The sequence below is a fragment of the Enhydra lutris genome, unplaced genomic scaffold (assembly GCF_002288905.1).
Source record: "Enhydra lutris kenyoni isolate GAN:26980312 unplaced genomic scaffold, ASM228890v2 scaffoldscaffold2, whole genome shotgun sequence".
Classification (NCBI taxonomy): domain Eukaryota; kingdom Metazoa; phylum Chordata; class Mammalia; order Carnivora; family Mustelidae; genus Enhydra; species Enhydra lutris.
The window spans coordinates 88,876,619-88,888,761 of record NW_019154086.1 but is presented as its reverse complement, the minus strand read 5'-3'; positions in this window follow the sequence as shown (position 1 = coordinate 88,888,761).

Genomic DNA, 12,143 nt, shown 5'->3' with positions numbered 1-12,143 from the left:
CTCAAAATATCCAAGTTTCCAGGGCCACATTCTGACCATCAGGGGCCCTGGGTGTGCTTTTTTATTTTTGTCTTTGTGGGTCCCTCCCACCATAAAAGATCATTAAAATTGTCTTTTCTACACCTGAAACCAATTTTACCATATATATTAACTAGAATTTAAATAAAAACTTAAAATAAAAAAGAATTTAAAAAATAAAAATTATCTTTTACAACTCTGGTGGTATAAAGACATTTAATCCAGCCTGGATTGTGGCATTATTTCATCTGATTTTAAAAGAAATGACAATATTTTTAAAGACACTGGATAGGGGTTCCTGGGTGGCTCAGCGGATTAAAGCCTCTGCCTTCCGCTTGGGTAGTCATGGTCTCAGGGTCCTGGGATCGAACCCCACATCGGGTTCTCTGCTCAGTAGGGAGCCTGCTTCCCGCTCTCTGTCTGCCTCTCTGCCTGCCTCTCTGCCTACTTATGATCTCAGTCAAATAAATAAATAAAATCTTTAAAAAAAAAAAAAAAGACCCTAGATAAACTAGATCTGAGCATTGCTTGTCTCTCCCTCACAATTCCCCTGTTTTGTACCAGTAATATTAAAGATTTAATGGGAAAGGGAAGGAAAAGGGTGAACTTACACATTTTCCTCTCATCCCTGTCTCTTTTTTTTTTAAAGCATTCTTTTTTTTTTTTTTTTTTTTTAGATTTTATTTATTTATTTGAAAGAGAGAGTAAGAGAGAGAAAGCACCCGCGGGGAGGAGAGGGAGAAGCAGGCTTCCCACTGAGCAGGGAGCCTGATATGGGACTTGATTCCAGGACCCTGGGATCATGACCTGAGCTGAAGGTAGATGCTTAACCAACTGAGCCACTCAGGTGCCCCATCCCTGTCTCTTTTCATCTCTTGCCGAAAGTCCCTTAAAGTGTCTTAATCTTCAGTCCCTTTTCTCTACTTTTTCTATGCCAAAACAATCCACCAAGTACTAAATTTGTCCTGTGCTAAAGATAAGAAAGAGATACAATATTTACCTAAGAATAAAAATATGTTGCTTGTTTTATTTAAGCTCTTTATGCATCTCCATGTTCTGTAGTTTATATTTTGGCTTTGAGGTGTTTATGTTTGTTTGCTTGTTTGGGTAAAAATAAGTAGGACTGGCAGAATAAATCAGGAGCTTACATCCTCTTTCTGGGATTTTACACTAACTTTGCTAGTGACCTTTGGGAAGAAAATTAAACTTTGTGAACTCTATCATAATCCTAGGAAGAAGTCTAATGGCTGGTGTTTATGACATGTACATGGGGCATTTTGAGAACAGATGACTTAATGTTTACACAATGCTCTGGGCATTTTAGATCAAAGATGCTGAGCTTACCCAGCATTAAGCCCATTTAATTTATACCCAGATTCTATATTTAACTCTGACAGAAGTGGACGGAGACTCATACTTTGTATTTTGCCGGTTTCTTTTTGGCTGGAGACAGCTCTCTGTCTGATAGATAATAGCAATGCTTTACATTTATAGACCATATAACATCTTTCATCCAAGGAGTTCAAAGAACTCAGCAATTATGATTCATTGTTCCTTAAAATATGGCTACAAAACTTGAGATGACATGCTTTGAGGTACACTGATTACTGAGATAAAGAAACTAGAGTCATGGAGGCATGAACGTGTTAACAAGTTGTTTCAGGAGTCAGAGATAGAATTCAGGTAAGTCCCCCTTTCTTTGATTAGACCTTAACATTCCATCCCCATAAAGGTAAGCTCTACAAGGACTTCAGTTGTATTTATGGTAAAGATAATACTTCCTTTTTTTAGAGATAATACTTCTCAACTGTGAAGATTTTAGATCTTACTTACTTCCTTCTCCAAGCTCATCTCCTTATCCCTACCCTTCCTAGACCCCTCCCATAGCTGTAGCCACTCTGCGATACTGTCACTGTAACCAGAACATCTGACCTATCAAGTAGCCCCTAGTCATCATTCCCATTTTAGAGTTAAGTGTCTCCTCCTAAAAAGACCCCCTGATTAAATGAAATTCCAGAAAAATAGTTTCCCAAACTACCAAGCACCGCCCCTTTAGAGCACTTGCCATAGTTATGATTGTATACTTAAATGTGTAAATTATTTGATTGATTGATACCTATCCCACTCATGCAGCTGTAGGCTCCATGAGCACAGGGAACATGTCCGTTTCTTCTGAACTATTTTAGCCCCAACACTTAGTTTAGTGCTTGTGCTAAATATGGGCTCAAAATATATTTGGTAACTGAATTACTTTAGATTTTAGGAGAAGTGTTCTTTCAGAATTTGAACCCAGATCCTGAAACTTTGGTTTGGAATTATAATCAGTAAGGAAATAATTCGCATTCTAAACTATTTTTCTTTCCTTTTTTTTTTTTTAAAGATTTTATTTATTTATTTGACAGAGATCACAAATTGGCAGAGAGGCAGGCAGAGAGAGAGGAGGAAGCAGGCTCCCTGCCGAGCAGAGAGCCCGATGCGGGGCTCGATCCCAGAACCCTGAGATCATGACCTGAGCCGAAGGCAGCGGCCCAACCCGCTGAGCCACCCAGGTGCCCCGACTGAATTACTTTAGATTTTAGGAGAAGTGTTCTTTCAAAATTTGAACCCAGATCCTGAAACTTTGGTTTGGAATTATAATCAGTAAGGAAATAATTCGCATTCTAAACTATTTTTCTAATATTTAGGGGCACCTTGGTTGCTAGCTCAGTCATTAAGCATCTGCCTTCAGGTCAGGTCATGATTCCAGGGTCCTGGGATCAAGCCCCACATCGGGCTCCCTGCTCAATGGGAAACCTGCTTCTCCCTCTCCCACTCCCCCTGCTTGTGTTCCCTCTCTCCCTGTCTCTCTCTCTGTCAAATAAATAAATAAAATCTTTAATTAAAAAAATAGACTATTCTAGTGTTTGAATAGGAAAATACTTAGAATGCCTCAACAACTTAATTCAGGCTAAAACTATTAAACTAGTACGATGACAAGAGACCAATTAGGAAAATGGGGAAATGCCAGGTGCTCATTAGAGATGTGATTAGGGGGAGCTACCACAATTTGAAACAGAATTTTTCTCTGGAATTTGGAAGTCTGAGATTAGACAGAAAGCCCATGGACTTTTTCTATAGCAAGAGTCCCCACTTGAACTTGAGAAAATGGACTTCTCTATTTCTCTTTAGCTTCCAGTCATCTTCACATGTTAATCTGAGTCGTTAGGAGGGGCTGACTGTAGATTTTTCTAGGACACCTGAGGATGAAGACTGATAGAAGAACAGCTGTATTCAGGTTGTCTCTTCCCGGGCCTTACAGAAGTGCTCACGTGTGAGACTTGTAGAATTCCTGCTGGCAGAAGCCTGAGATGTACTGACCAGTTGCTTGAGTGTAACACCCAGTAGGCCATAATCTCTCTTCTTTTGAAGTTAGATTTTTCTGATTTAGCAGGAAGAGCAATCCAAGAGGTGGGTGTGTGTATGTGTTGGTTGTTGTTATTTTGTTGTGTTTTAAAGAGGGCCTTTCAATAGTACTCAGCCATCAGAAAGGATGAATACGCAACTTTTGCATCAACATGGACAGGACTGGAGGAGATTATGCCGAGTGAAATAAGTCAAACTGAGAGAATCAATTATATGTTTTCACTTACTTGTGGAACATAAGGAATAACATGGAGGGCATTAGAAGAAGGAAAGGAAAAGTGAATCGGGGAAATTGGAGGGGGGAGACGAACCATGAGAGACTGTGGACTCTGAAACAAACAGGGTTTTAGAGAGGAGAGGGGTGGGGGGATGGGTGAGCTGGTGGTGGGTATAAAGGAGGGTATGTATTGCGTGGAGCGCTGGGTGTTGTACATAAACAGTGAATCTTGGAACACTGCTTCAAAAACTAATGATGTATTTATGTTGACTAACATAACACAATAAAAAAAATAAAGAGGGCTTTTCATAGTTCTGTCTTTGTTTTGGAAAGAAATTCTAGAGGCAGTACAAAGCTAGATCTGAAGAGAGTAGGAAGAAACAAGGGGGGAGATCATTGACCTGACAATTGATATGACAGTTATTGTCATAGTTACAATAAAAACTGATGGGGTCTGAACTCCAGTTGTGGTGAAGGAATCGTAGACATTTTAGAGACCAGACTAGGAGGATTTGAGCCCAGTTGGATGTGGGCTGTGAAGAACAGGAAACAAAGCCGGCTCAGGTTTCTAGGTTTGGGCAATCAGTGGATAAGGGTGCTATTAACTAAATAGGGAATAGAGGACAAGCAGGTTTAGTGGAGTATAAATGTTAGGTTTTTGGCACCTGGGGACATCCAAGTGAAGATGCCAGAAAGAGAGACAACCTGGCTGGAGAGCCAGATTTTGGAACCTAGATTACACTCCTTTGAGGAATTAGTTTGTTTTTTGTATCAGTTGCAAATCTCATAGCAGCCATGCTGTAAATGTATATTTCCCAAGGAAGCAGACAAACACCTGTAGCCTATGGGCTTCCTGACAACATGATGAAATGTCCTTCATAAGAATGTTTCTTTAGGGACTTGCCTTCACAAGGCCAGCTCTGCACTCCAGTAAAGCAACTTCTGTCCATCAGACAGAGATTGGGAGCCAAGACTTCTTTGCCAAACCTTATTCTTTTCCCAGGAACAATGGAGCACAGAATGTTGGAGGGCAAGTTGTATATATTTGGGGTACAGGACTAATATTGTTTATAGTTTTAGAGAGAAGGGAGTATACAAGAAGTGAAGGGGAGAATTGGTAGATTATTCAGTGATCTAGATAGATGCTGGTGGGGATACAGTGGAAAATTTGGAATAAAGGACCCTGGTTAGAGTTGAAAGAGTGAGTGAGTAGCAGATGTGCTGAATCAACAAGAAAGAAATCTTGGACCACAGATCCCAGATAACTTTGGCAACCTTACTAATAAGTTTGGGAAGGTATCAGCTGTGATATTGTGATTTATAAGATGTGTGATATAAATATACACATATACATATATATATATGTATTTGGTCATTTGGGAAAAAAAGATATTTTAGGGGCACCTAGGTGGCTCAGTCAGTTAAGCAGTTAAGCTCAGGTCCTGATCCCACAGTTCTAAGATCAAGCATTGATCAAGCTTCTCCCTCTCCTGCCTGCTGCTCTCCCTGCTTGTGCATACTCTCTCTCCCTCTCTCTGTCAAATGAATAAAGGCTTTAAAAAATATGTATTTTGTTCATCTGAATGACAAAATATATATGAGAAATATTTCTCATATATATTTGATCTTCATGTATAGTTCCTGGCCCATAGCTGCCAAAACTCTTGGAATTTCTAGAGCAATAAGAGCAATGGGAACTTCTTTTGTTATAATATTTGGTCTTTTCGTTTCACAAAAATGCTACAGAGCCATAAAGATGAAATGGATGTTTTGTTATAACCAACCCCTTTCCATCACCACTAGGTTTGTTAATGAGGTAATTTTTGGAAATTCCCTAACTTTGGGGGGTTTGTTGCCAAGAGAACTAACCTGAGTTTTCAGTTCCACCCTCTGATTTTGGGGGAGGGGAGAGGAGCTGGGTGTTGACTCAGTCACTAGTGGCCAGTGCTTCAGTCAGTCATGCCTATGTAATGACCTTCATAAAAATCCAAAAGGTAGGATCAGAGAGCTTCCTTGTTGGTGAACCAGAACGCTTCCATGTGCCACCATGCCGGGCCCCTTGTTCCACAATGACCCCTTTGTTTGTGTCCTTGCCCTCTGTATCTCTTCATCTGCCTATTGATCTCTATCCTTTAATATCTTTTGTAATATACTCCTACTCGAGTGGATACATGGGTTTCCTGAGTTCTGTGAGCAGCTCTAGCAAATTAATCGAACCCAAAGAGGGAGTTGTGGGAACCTCTGGTCTATAGCTGTCTAGTCAGAAGCACAGATGACAACCTGGACTCAAAACCTGGTGTCAGAGGTCCACGCTAGTAAATTAAGCCCAAGGAGGAAGTTATTGGAACCCCCAATCTATAGCTAGTTGGTCAGAGCATAGATGATAAGGTGGGGGAGGAGTGTAGAACTGAGCCCTCAACCTGTGGAATCTGATGCAGTCTCTGGGTAGAGGGAGTCAGAATTAGGCTGAATTGTAGGACACCTGCTGGTGTTGGAGAATTGTTTCATGGTATAGAACCACTCCCCCATACACACATTTAAATTGGGGAACAGAAGGGGTGACTTGCTGGCTCAGTCAGAACATGTGATTCTTAATCTTGAGAGTAGAGATTAACATTAAAAAAAAACTAGAAAGTAAAGAAATCATCTTTTAAAAAAAATTGGGGAGCAGAACCTTTATCAGCCATGCATTTTGCTAATCAGTGGTGAAGAAGAGAAGGAGGATGAAATTGAGGGGGTCCCCAGGGGCAGTGGCAGTGGGCGAGGAAAGGGTATTCTTTGGGCTACCAGGTGACTCCCTGTCTAGGACAGCCTTTCACAGGTACATTGGATGTTTCTAATTTCAGATCGCTAGTAGTGCAAACATATCCCAATTCAAAACTCAAGCTCTAAAGGACTAGGAAACTTGTAAATTTTCAATAAAGGAAGAATTTTACTATTGTGTAGATGGTTACTTGCTATCAAGGTAATCTTACCTGCCCTTACTTTTATATGTTTAAAAAGTCTGTTACTCATTCCTGATTCAAAAGCACTTAAAAGATTGAAGAAGTTCCATCATTAAAAAGCATTCTTGTCACTGAACATTATGATTTCACTTTTATGAACACTTTATTGCATGTAAAAAAATAAACTTTGGCTGATTGATTTATTTGATTTCCCTTCTGTTGCTATTGCTAAACAAGAGGGGAATATAGGGAGTATCACTGAAAGGAGATTAATTTCTGTTTTGTTGTTGAATCAGACAAATCTCACATTTGACAAGAGATGCTACGTAGGGCTGGGAGTTAAGGTGGAATTTGACCCTTTGTAGAAACTTAAGAAAACTGAGGAAAGAATGTTTAAACATATTTAATTTAATAATTATTTATTCAAAAACTATTCGCTCCAATTCATGGTATTTTAGTTTTCTGTAATTTCTGATAGAGATTAAGTACATTCCTTCTTGACCAAATAGAATTGCATTCAGTGCGTATGTTGGCCTCTATTAACATGATAGGAATTTTGCAGACTGTTCTGCAGATGTGTTAGGCCGTATCTTTTTTGAGTTTTTTATTACAATAGTATATATTTCCTACTTGCTTGCTTAAGGAAAGAAATGGACTTCTGGTAACTAGTGCCAGGATATCCCATATGGCTCTCAACAAACGGCTGCTGGTTTCCTGACATTCTTTTAGATGCTCTTTCATGCACTAAAATTGCTTAATGGACAGGAGAAGAATCAAATGGACAAACATTGGCAACTCAAATAGAAACTCAGATGACAATTCAAAATGGGTAATTAGGTTTGGTCTGCAGAACTGCAAAAAACCATCTGCCAAAAGACATGCCTGCAGATTCCAGGGGCTACCTTCTTCGAGGGGTACTAAGATTCCAGTTACTCTATCAAGGTGGAGAACCCAGTAAAGGCAGCAAGAAGAAGGGTCTCAATTCAAGTTGAAAAACGAATAAACCAAAATAGATTATAATCTCCAACAGAATGAGGAAGTAAACATTTGGCCTCCTGATGTCCTAGGTCAGCTCCTTTTCACACCCTTTTCATTTTCCCTTAAGGCCCCAAAGGGCTGCTGAGGATTTTCTTTTCTCCCTGTGTTTATGGTGCTGTGTTTTAGAAGCCAATGCCTGATCCAAGCTCATTAAGATTTACTCCTACATTTTCTTCTAAGGGTTTTAAGCTTTAATTCTTTCACTTAGTTTATGAGCCAGCCTCATTCTTTTGCATATGGATATCCAGTGTGTTAACACCATTTATTGAAAAGTCAGTTTATCCCTCATATAATTTTTTTGGCACCCTTGTTGAAAAGCAATTGACCATGGGTGCCTGGGTGGCTCAGTCAGTTGTCTGCCTTCAGCTCAGGTCATGACGCCAAGGTCCTGGTATCAAGCCCCATGTCAGGCTCCTTGCTCAGCTGGGAGTCTGCTCCTCCCTCTCCCTCTGCTGCTCCCCCTGCTTGTGCTCTCTCTCTCTCTCTCTGTCAAATAAATAAATAAAATCTTGAAAAAATAAAAATAAATCAATTGACCATAAAATATAAAGGTTTATTTCTGGGCTCTTTTCTAATCCATTGATCTATAATAAGTCTATCTTTTTTAATTTTTTTCTAATAAAGGCATATCAATGCCAGTATCATATTATCTTATATACTATAGCTCTAATAAATTTTGAAATCAGGAAGTCTGAGTCTTCTAACTTTATTCTTTTATTCAAGATTGGGTTGGATAGTCTAGGTTCCTTGCATTTCCTTATGCATTTAAAAAATTCAGCTTCTCATTTTCTTCTAAAAAACTAGCTGGAATTCTGACAAGGATTACATTGAAACTGTAAATCAATTTGGGAGATGTTGCCATCTTATTACTAAGTCTTCTGGCCTATAAACATGAGGTGTCCTTCCATTTATTTAGGTCTTTCATTTCTTTCTACAATGTTTGTAGTTCTCAGAGTGATAAAAGTGTTAAATTTCTTTGTTAAATTTATTATATTTGATGTTGTTATAAATAGAATTTATTTCTTAATTTCATTTTCGATTGAGGAACCAATGGCTCAGAAATGTTGTCTAAAGGTCAAAGATGCTAGTATATAGAAATACAACTGATTTTTGTATGTTGGTTTTATATTCTGCAACATTGTTGAACTCATTTATTAGTTGTAGTAGTTGCTGTCTTTTGTTTGTTTGTTTAGTGGATTCCTTGGGATTTCATATATACAAGATCATGTCATTTGGAATTAGAGATCGTTTCACTGCTTCCTTTACGATCTAGGTACTCCTTTTTCTTCTCTAATTATCATGGCTAGAACCTCTACTACAACAGAAGTTGTGAGTGGAAATAATTCTCTAGTTTCTGATGGCTAGAGGGGAAATAATCAGTCTCTTACCATTAAATATGTTAACTCTGAGTTTTTCATAGATGTTCTTTATCAGATGAGGATGTTTCCTTCTATCCCCAGTTTTGTGGAGAGTTTTTATCATGAAAGGGTGTTGAATTTTGTCAAATGCCTTTTCTGCATCTGTTGAGATGATCATATGTGGTGTGGTGCTGGACACAGAAGCCTAAGATATTAGGAAGAATATTGTATTTTCTCCATCAGCTACCTCTAGTGTGATATGGAATGTAATGAGGTTAAATACAAAGTCGGGTTAGAACAAAAGACCCCAATAATTAGACAATACAACGGATAGACAAAATTTTTAAACAGGTTGAATGACCACGTGGAACAAAACTAGTCAGCACAACCTAAGGTGGCAAGCTTGCACAAAATTCAGCAAAATTTGCAAAAAGACCTCTGCAACACATCCTGTCATGCTCTCAAACGCCTGCCACATCCTGAAAGTGCTACCAGAAATAATGACCTCTATCCTCGTTACTCTATTCATGATACTTGCAGTTTGGGACTTAAGTCTGACCAGTCCTCATAAAGGGCACAGAACTTGCAATTTTTGCCCATTTAACCCTGAGCCTAATCCTTCCCCTTTTGAGTGTACTTTCAGTTTGCAGCTGAAGGTTGTCATTTTCCTGATTTGCAAGCTGCATGGCAATAAAGCTTTTCCTTGTTTAATGAAATCCTTGCATTCCAGGATGTTTTTTGTTGACGAGGGTCTAATGTAATCATTACAGGAGGGATCAGTGAAACATAGCTGGTTTACAAAGAGGAATATAGAACTTGACCCATTTAGCAAGCATTCTGATTTTATTGGTTGGTTAGAGTATAGATGAACCAAGTGATAGCCAGAATGGACGATCTATATTGGAACCAGTAGAGTAGTGGTTTGAGTTGGGCTGACCCCGAGGTACAGATGTGAGTGCAAGTTTTTATTTAGAATATGATTTCAGGAAACACAAGTGAGGAAATAGGGAAGTGAGACAACCATGGCAAAAAGCCAACAGAAAGTATGTTGATGAGCAGAATGACCCTGCCGATAATGGATCAATCCCAGTGGGAGATCCTGGTAGATTATACAGAGTAAGTCTTCCAGTTGTCCCATCTGAGGATAAGGAGCTGGGTGTTTATTTACCAACTCCTATCTGTTGATGGCTGGAGGCTGTGCCTGGGGTATTAACTCCCCAGCATTCTCCATCTGTCCTTCAGGGGTCCAGCACACTCATGCCATTGGGAAGGCCCTCAGACAGGATCGTCATTCAGTCACTGATTTTTTCCCCCACAGGAAATATGGGAACAGTAAACGCTGAGTAAATCTATGCCTGGCATCAAAACATCTGCTACATGGTTCCTAAGCTTTTTTGGTTATCTACTAACAACTTGGACAATATGATTAAAGTTATAGATTGTCACACTAGAAAAAACAATAAGTGCACATATATATGATTTTGTATGCAATTTATTGGAATTTAAAGTTAACACCTGAAGTGCCAAAGAAAGAGTCACTGTCTTTCGAGATCTATGGGAAATTTTGACCTTGTCCCATTTTGCTGGAAAGTGAATACAGGTTGGTTGAGGCCAGTTAGGGAGTTACCAATCTTAGACAGACTTGTGGAAGAAAGTATTATGAAATAGATTCCATAGTTGTATTGAAATACCATGTTCTTGATAGAGGAATGGGTGACATTATTAGGATTCAGGGATGTGAAGGAGAGAAGTCCAGGTGTTCTTGGGGCAGGTGGTATAACTAAGATCCCATTGTAAAAGTGTTGTGAAGAATAGTATCACTAGAGAGTGAATGTTTGTGACATTCAAATTTCTTATGTTGAATCCTAACTCCTGATGTGATGGTATTTGGTGGTGGGCCCTTGGGAAATAATAGGTCATGAGGGTTGAGCCATCATGAATAGAATTAGTGCCTTTATAAAAGACACTCTAGAGTTCCTTTTTAAAAAAAAAATTATCTAATATGTATTTATGTATTTCAGAGAAATAGAGAGAGAGAGAGAGAGAGAAAGCGCGGGGCTGGGCGTGGGGGGTAGTGGTGGTGGAGAGGCAGAGGGAGAGGGAGAGAAGCAGGCTTCCTGGAGCAGAGAGCCTAATGCAGGGCTCAATCCCAGGACCCTGGGATCATGACTTGAGCCGAAGGCAGAGGCTTAACCCACTGAGACACCAAAGCACCCCATCCTATAGTTCCTTAGCGTCTTTCACCATGTGAATACACAGTGGGAAGAAGACCATCCATGAAGCAGTTCCTTGCCAGAAACTGAATTTGCCAGTGCCTGTTTCTTGGATTTCCCAGTCTCCAGAACTGTGAGAAATGTTTGTTGTTTAAGACACCCAATCTGTGGTATTTTTGTTATAGCAGCTTGAACAGCCTAAGATAAGTATCTTCCCTAATTAGGTGAATTACGAACTTTGATTTGATTCTGGTAAGGCCATCTAAAATTCAAAACAGTCTGTTTTACTTTATATTTTGTTTGTTTGTTGAGTGGGTAATGCGATTGTATGGTTTTGGTTTAAGTAAAGGATATAAAAATATATATATTTTTTCCTTATGGCCTGCCAGTCATCTAGAATTCCTCCAGAAGCAGTAACTATTATCAATTTCTAGCGCAGTAGTGTTGACGGTTGTGGGAGAGATTAACAGTAGCTAGGAAAATTAACCAGTATTGAAACAGTAGCCATAATTACCATGATGTCATCATGACCTTGGAACAAAAGCAGTATCAAAAAAACATCATAGTCCCCCATGCCTGCTCCACTTTGAGAAGGAGGCTTTTTGGCTTACTGGTTTTGGCTTACCAAGATTTCTGGCATGGCATTGACCTTTTATATTTTGACCTGAATACTTTCTCTCATTGTGGTGGATTAGAGTCACCGGATAGCTCTTATGACTGAGTTATGTCTTAAAAAATGCCTGATAACTCCCTGGTGGGGAGGTAGTGTGAAAGTCTTTGGTTCTCGCCCATGTTGTGGGTCAAGACAGGCAGCCATCTGGTCCGTTACCGAGACAGAGCCTCTCTCTCTCTTTTTTTTTTTTAATTTTTTTATTATTATTTTTTTTAATAAGATTTTTTTTTAATTTTTTTTATTTATTTGACAGAGAGATCACAAGTAGGCAGAGAGGCA